Below are 6,972 nucleotides of genomic sequence, written 5' to 3'. Positions count from 1 at the left end.
CGGTTAGCCGGGTTGAGTTATGACCCCTGGAGGCAACAGGATTCCCCCCCCCCCGAAAGAGTGGTGACCACGCACCAGCAGACCACCTCGGTGGCACTGTTCGTCTGAGCTATGGCATGACCAAACAACCACAAAAAGTAACAGACGCCATATTCTGGCATGTAGACACGTTCCTAGGCAACGACCGCGAAGTAAGTAGTTATACAGTAACCGTTGCTAAGTAATTGCTCTGTAGACAAAGGCCTTTGATAGTTAATGGCCGCAACAGACACGCACGCAATGGAAGAGCTGTTGAAGCGATGTTCTCTGTGCAGTCCGTGCCGACGCTATATAACTAGAGCCAGCTGCCATTAGAAGAGAGTCTTGAGTCGGCAGTGAGAACAGTAGAAGGTTGGTGTGAGATAGACGCCAGCCTGGCAGTTAGTCAGTTGTGAGACATTCGTCGGCCAGTGAGAACGTCAGCACGGAAGCAGAGGACATTGTTGCAAGCCGTTACCAGGCAATGAATGTTGAAGGCACAGCAGACTGAGAAGACTTAGTACGTGCTGTAATGAACTGCAGTGTGTGTGAATTAGTGATAGTGCTGTAGTTACTTGTAGTTACGATCTCTAAGTGTGCAATAAACCCAACTGCCAGTTCAAACCCGATCTATAGTCAATGACGTGACAGTATTTAGACGTACCTGATGACAGCCGTGTGCTGGCCGAAACAAGTTGTACAGTCTTAACGGCGACACAGTGGCACTGCGAGGGATTCAGCAGGAACCCGGACCATCCAGAACGCGGAAACTGTCGCACTGTAGCGAGACCCCAGGCAGCAGGTCATTCAGCACAGAGTGAATTAGATCTGCCAGCATGCCTACTGCGCTTCCACGAGAGCATCTCACAACGGTCACCTTCAGGGATGTTACGCCGTGTAGTTCTCCGACGTCTTCGGGGAAAATACTGCTTCCAACTTCAGAGTTGCTGAGTAAGCCAAGAAATCATCGTGCCATAACTAAGGCAGTTAGTCGCCGACTTCCCACAATGGCGACCCGGGTTCGAACCCAAGTCATTTGGGATTTTTGGTGGACAAAGCGACACTAGGTCAGGTTTTCTGCAAGAACTTCGTTTTCCCCTGCCAATTCTCATTCCACCGACTGCTCACAATTGGCCAAATAGTGGCCGACGCACCGAGTGGACTCGCTCTCACCGCACCCAAAGAAATTAAAGAAAAACGAGGAAATCAGCAAGCAGCAGGCGCTGTTGGGCTGTCCCGCAAGGAAGGGTTATGCGGCAAGGCGGAGAACCCATAAGAAGGCGACGCTAAATGAAACGGCTCGCGATGCCCATTCGACAGGAGGCTGGGTGAGGCCAAGAGCCGGTCTGGACCTCTGCCCCCACCAGGAATCGAACCGCGATCCTACACTACAGGAACCAGAAGAGCGAGATGTGAAGTTCGGGAGCCAGCCACTTGCCTCTACTCGTTATGACGTCATCAGCAATTTGAATACCGCGGAGCCGGCGAAACGGTTGGGCGCGTCGCACCTCGCCGGCCAGGCCATGTTCCCAAGTTCCCAAGCGTCCACAACAACGCATGCGCATTTGCTTGCCATGTCTCACTGTTCGCCCGTCTCGAGAACAACGGATTTTCATTATATTCCGTACTGGAGTGTTTTATTAAAATCTCTGGACACATTACAATTTTGTTTAACAACGACGGACACTCGCGTAACTCGCTAAATGTTTTATCGGAGCGAACAAATATTTACTACAAAAACTGTGGAGGAATATGACAGCCACAATTTGTGCCCCACACACTCCTGGAATTAGGTGTGCGATTTTTGAGTTATGCTTTCTGGAGGTAATAGTGGAGGGGAACACACGGTACAGTCGGCAGTCGAAAGCGATTGAGAATGGCAAGAAAGGCATTAGGCTGTGCAAAGAAGACTTCATATGTGATTTGAAGTGACAGACCGTTATGAAACCGTTGCCAGGTTACGACTAGTGGAGCGTGTAATAGACTGAGAACCCTAGTGCGAGTACAACGGTGAACTATGGAGTGTGTAGATCAGCGATAGCGCTGTATTGCTTGTAGTTATGAGTTGAATGTATAAGGTGTCAATAAATTCACTCATCCAATGCAAAACTCGTTTATGAGTCACTAATACACGTGATAATATTAAAATTGATTTCAGACAAACAACATGAGGATATGTATCGGATTCAACTAGCTCAAGATAGAGTGAATGTGATAATGATTCTTCGAGCTGCATAAAATGCTGAGAATTTCTTGAGTGGCTGAGTTTTGGCTTCTCAAGAAGGATTCAACTCTGTGGAACTAGTTAATTAGTATTGCATTCAAGCACAATGACTCGGCCGCTGTAATGAAAGGCAGAAGAGCATTCCCTCGACCTAGATACCGTTGTTAGACAAGATGTGCAGTTGAGAAGAATGTCGTGGGAATGGCTGCAACGAGTGACAGAGAAAGGAGGGGAGGTTGCGCATCGAAACGGCGGATCACAGGTTCGTGCACCCAGTACGTGCATTTGAGTTCCTAGGCGCCATGCCTCCAACATTCATACATTAATTACTGAAGCACGACTGACTGAGTGGCTGCTAAATTGCTGCTGGCCCTCGCCAGCAGCAATTCCCACGGAACCCATGAACTTATTTCGCTATCTTCGTCTAAGAACACATTTAAAGATTCAGTTCGTACCTCACAGGAAACGGAGTCGGTACAGTGTAGTCGGTACAGTGACTAGCTAAGGGCTGGTCGATCGAGAGGTTGAAGTTCGAGTCCCGGTAGGGTCGAGAAGTTTCTCTTCTCCAACCTCCAATCCAATTGGTATCGGGGGTAAAGCGGCCGGGGCGTGAAATTGACCACTCGCCTCTAGCTAGAGCCGCGGTCAAGGAAAATCGGATCTATACATCCACGTTAATTCATAAACGTAATAACAATCGGTGTAAAGTAAAGTAAAGCTATTCCTGTACCAGGCCGTGGAGGCCCATAGGGTTGTGAGACGTTGAGGCTCCCACATTTTCTAGACAATCGGCTCACAGATGGCGGTGAAGTTGTCAGTCTTACGCGCCGGCCGCCCTTTACTCCCCAGGAAAATTATTTAATTAATTCCTGGTATTCATCTCTGTTAGCGGCTGAGTCAACCCCAGGGCCATAGTGCGGCTGGAAGGATTAGGTCAAATGAAAAAATCCAATTGACCTAACCCTTCCAGCAGCACTATGGCCCTGGGGTTGACTCAGCCTCTAACAGAGCAGTATAAATGAAGGTCCTCGTCGTGTAATTCTCTCCATCCTCCTGTCTCTTCGTCCCTCTTCGGTCTAAACATTCCCCTCAGCACCCTGTTCTCACACCCCTAGAGAACCACAGGCACAAGTACCGATGTTACGGTTCCGAGTGAAGAAGGGCGGAAGTGCTGGCCTGTGCCCTCCGTGATCACGGCATGTCGAAAGGCGTCCAGGACCCTCCAATGCCAACCAGTTTCTTGCGACTGGCCTTGCCCCGTCACTGGCCCACATACCGCGGCTGAGTCCCTCTACCCCCTTACAGCACAGCGGTTGCTACATCTACCGCCTGATCTACTTTGGTCTGGTCGGGCAATTCGCTGCTTTCGGTCACCACAGAACCCAGGATCACATTTTTCTGTTCCGCAATTCGAAACTCCGCAGTCTGCCCACACAGTACATTGATGTGTTCCGTATGCTTCTCGCAATAAACAGCGACTATTTCTGCAAACAGTATTAACCGGCTTGTCGTTTTTATGGACACGCGGGGTGTCCTGTGTGGAGGCGGGTTCGAGTACACAGTAGCCCTGAGAGCCGCAGGAGGCGACGAAAAGGGAACCCAGTGCGTGGGGGTATAACCGGGCCACCCTGCTCCTGGGGGATATAAATACGGGGGCCTGGCCCTCCAGGTTGGGGGAGTCTCGAATCTGAGACAGTGAAATATGGGTCACGAGTCCTGCGGGACTCGGACCCGAGAAAACCAGCAGCCATTGTAAACGACGGACCCCCTCCTCTCCTCAGAGAGGACGTCACATAAGGACTATAAGCTCAAGTGTTCAGTTAAGAAAATACTGGTCGTGAGTCTCAAGGGGCTTAGCGCGAAGACTAACTGATTGGCGGTAAATCGGCAGTTGTAAAGTAATTCTGACTCTGACTCTGGTTCCTATCCTGAGCCAGATGAATCCAGGACACACTTTCGCAACCTATGTAATAAAAGATAAAAAAAGCTATCCCTGTAACAGGCCGTGGAGACCCATAGGGGTGTGAGACGTCGAGGATCCCACATTTTCTAGACAATCGACTCGCACATGGCGGCGAGGTTGTCAGCCTTACGCACCGGCCGCCCTTTACCCCCAGGAAGATTCCTGGTACTCATTTCTGTTAGAGGCTGAGTCGACTCCGGGCCATAGTGCGGCTGGAAGGATTAGGTCAACTGAAAAATCCAATGGCTCCATCGGGAATGAAACCCGCGACCTTCCGGCTTGTAGCATGGTCCCTCAACTAACTGTGATACCGCGTTCCCCCTTCAGAACCTATGAAATTACTTCATTGTCATGTCGGTATACAAGAAGCTACTCCGCTCTGGGAAATAATTTTGGTGAAATTTGGATTTGAAGTTCTTGCTAAAAAATTCAGTTTTGACAAAAATCTACTACAGCCCACACGCAGTTTACTTCAAATAATACTGAACAACGAAATAAATCATGAAGAGATGATAAGATTCTAAGATGATACGCCGTGTAGTCTGACTGAAATCTCGAATAAATATACGTAACCTGATACCAGACTACACGGCGTCATAATTCAGTTGCTAACAGTATCCTCATAGCCTCCGCCATGAAACCGCGACTAACAAGTGTGCCTGTTGAAGCAGAAATGTGGGGCTAGCCCCATTCTCCGCCATCTGTACTTTGCCGGTCGCAGTATTCTAGTTGAGCCTCCTCCCGAATGACTAGCGTACTCTTTCGAGTATACATGTGAACTGTACCGATATCGGTAGCTCTGTCGAATCAATAGAATTCTTCATACGTGGAAACATTTCCATTCCATTCCCTCATTATCCGTAAGTCTGCATACAAGCGCTTGTTTGTCATTACACAAACACACAGTAAGCTCTTAGCAAATAGCGATCAGCTAATTTTCCACAGAGTGGGAGCAACATGAAACTAACTCTCACTGGCTCCACGGAGATGAGTGTTTCTCGGGAAGCTCACAGCGTAGCATAAAATTTCTTTACGATCCAATTTAATATTATCATCGCATCTACGCCCATGTCTCCAAAGTAGTCTATTCCTTCTGGTTTCTTTACCAAAATTGTGTACGCATTTTTCTTCTCATGTGTGGTACATGCCTTTCCCATCTCACGCTCAATGATTTGATCATTATAATAATATTTTGCCAGGAGTGAAAGTTATGAAGCTTTTTCTCCATCTTCCTGCAACTTACTGCTTTTGTTAGGTCCAAATATTCTCCTCAGCACCCTGTTCTCAAACTCCTTCAGTCTATGTTACTTCCTTAATGTCAGAGACCAGTTTCACATCCATACAGAACCACAAGCAAAACAATACTTTTGCAAATTTCAGACGGCTGACGGGAAGACAAAATACTCTGAACCGAACGGTAGCAAGCATTGCCGGAGTGCAGCCCCTACACACTTAAACTCTGCCACATTTGCAAGGGATCTGGCATCCACAGGGAATATAAAGAGACAAGTAAAGTTGTCCACGTGCTTAATTAAGCACTAGACCATGAAGACGTATGGGACAGTGGAGACAGAGCTCCTCTCACTCAAATGTTTTCATGGCATAGTACTTGGCAACTTTCCCCCTTCTTTACGAGTAAAGCAAATGTTTCCCTTTGCAGATGCCACATCGCGTCACGAAGATGTGTGCGGAAACAGAGGCGTAACCGCATGCACTCTTAACCTTGGTGCTAGATGGAGGCGAGTTTCCTCCACCGTTTCGGAGGAACATACTGCCTCCACTATCAGAGTAGATTTAAAGTGCCCTGTAGATGGAGGTAGCAGTTCCCTCCGTAACGTCTGCAGCGAACTAGAGACGTACCAGCTGATACTGATGCCATAAATAGAACGAGACTCCAAACAAGAACATTCTGCCTCCAGAGATATTCTCACTAGCCTCCGCCGTTGATTGCGTAGCCAATGACCGAAAAGATCCGACATTACGGAGATACAGGGGTCAGGGCACGAACTTGGCCCCTGAGGCAAGCCAATTTGTTATCGGACAGGCGTCAGAGCATTGCACGCTACACTTCCTGAAGACGGCGGCCCTTGCCTCAATAGATCCCATTGCAAGTTTCCAAGTCATTACACTCATCTGGCCTGCTCCACACGCCCCCTCACGCCCGATAGCTCAGTCGGTGTAGCGACTAGGCCGAGGTTCGATTGCCGGTAGCGGAGAGTGATTTTTCTGTTCCCTGTAACGTTCAAACCGGTCCTTGGGCCCACCCGGTGTCCTATCCAATGGGTACCGGCGAGGTTTTTCCAGGAGGGGCAAAGCGGCCGGGGCATGAAGCTGACACCTCCATCTAGTGATGAGGTTAATGATGGTGGAGCTGTACCTCTTCTCCGCCATACATTTTCACGGCGTAGTGCTTAATAAACGACTTTCACTAAAACTGCACAGCATCACAGTCAGCGTCTGTCAAATTGTGACGCGCGGCCGAGCCGAAATGGCGGACAGGACGCCGGACATTTCGACCCGAGGGCTCCAAAGGACGCACCTCAAGATGGTGCCTAGATTTCGCCTGTTCCTAAGCCTCACACAGCTGGGAGGTTACTGATGTGTGACAAAGCGGAAGCCTAGCCTATTGGACAGGAACTAGTTATCGGACTGCACGGCGTCACATTCAGAGCATAGTACAGTGTACCCTCGCTAAACCGGAATGACTGGGCAGGAGAGATCAACTGGCTCACTGAAGCAAAAGGTAGGGCTTAGAACACAAATAAAT

This window comes from Cryptotermes secundus, unplaced genomic scaffold, assembly GCF_002891405.2.
Source record: "Cryptotermes secundus unplaced genomic scaffold, Csec_1.0 scaffold454, whole genome shotgun sequence".
NCBI classification, from domain to species: Eukaryota; Metazoa; Arthropoda; class Insecta; order Blattodea; family Kalotermitidae; genus Cryptotermes; species Cryptotermes secundus.
The sequence above is the reverse complement of the archived record's forward strand: the minus strand, read 5'-3'. Positions refer to the sequence as shown.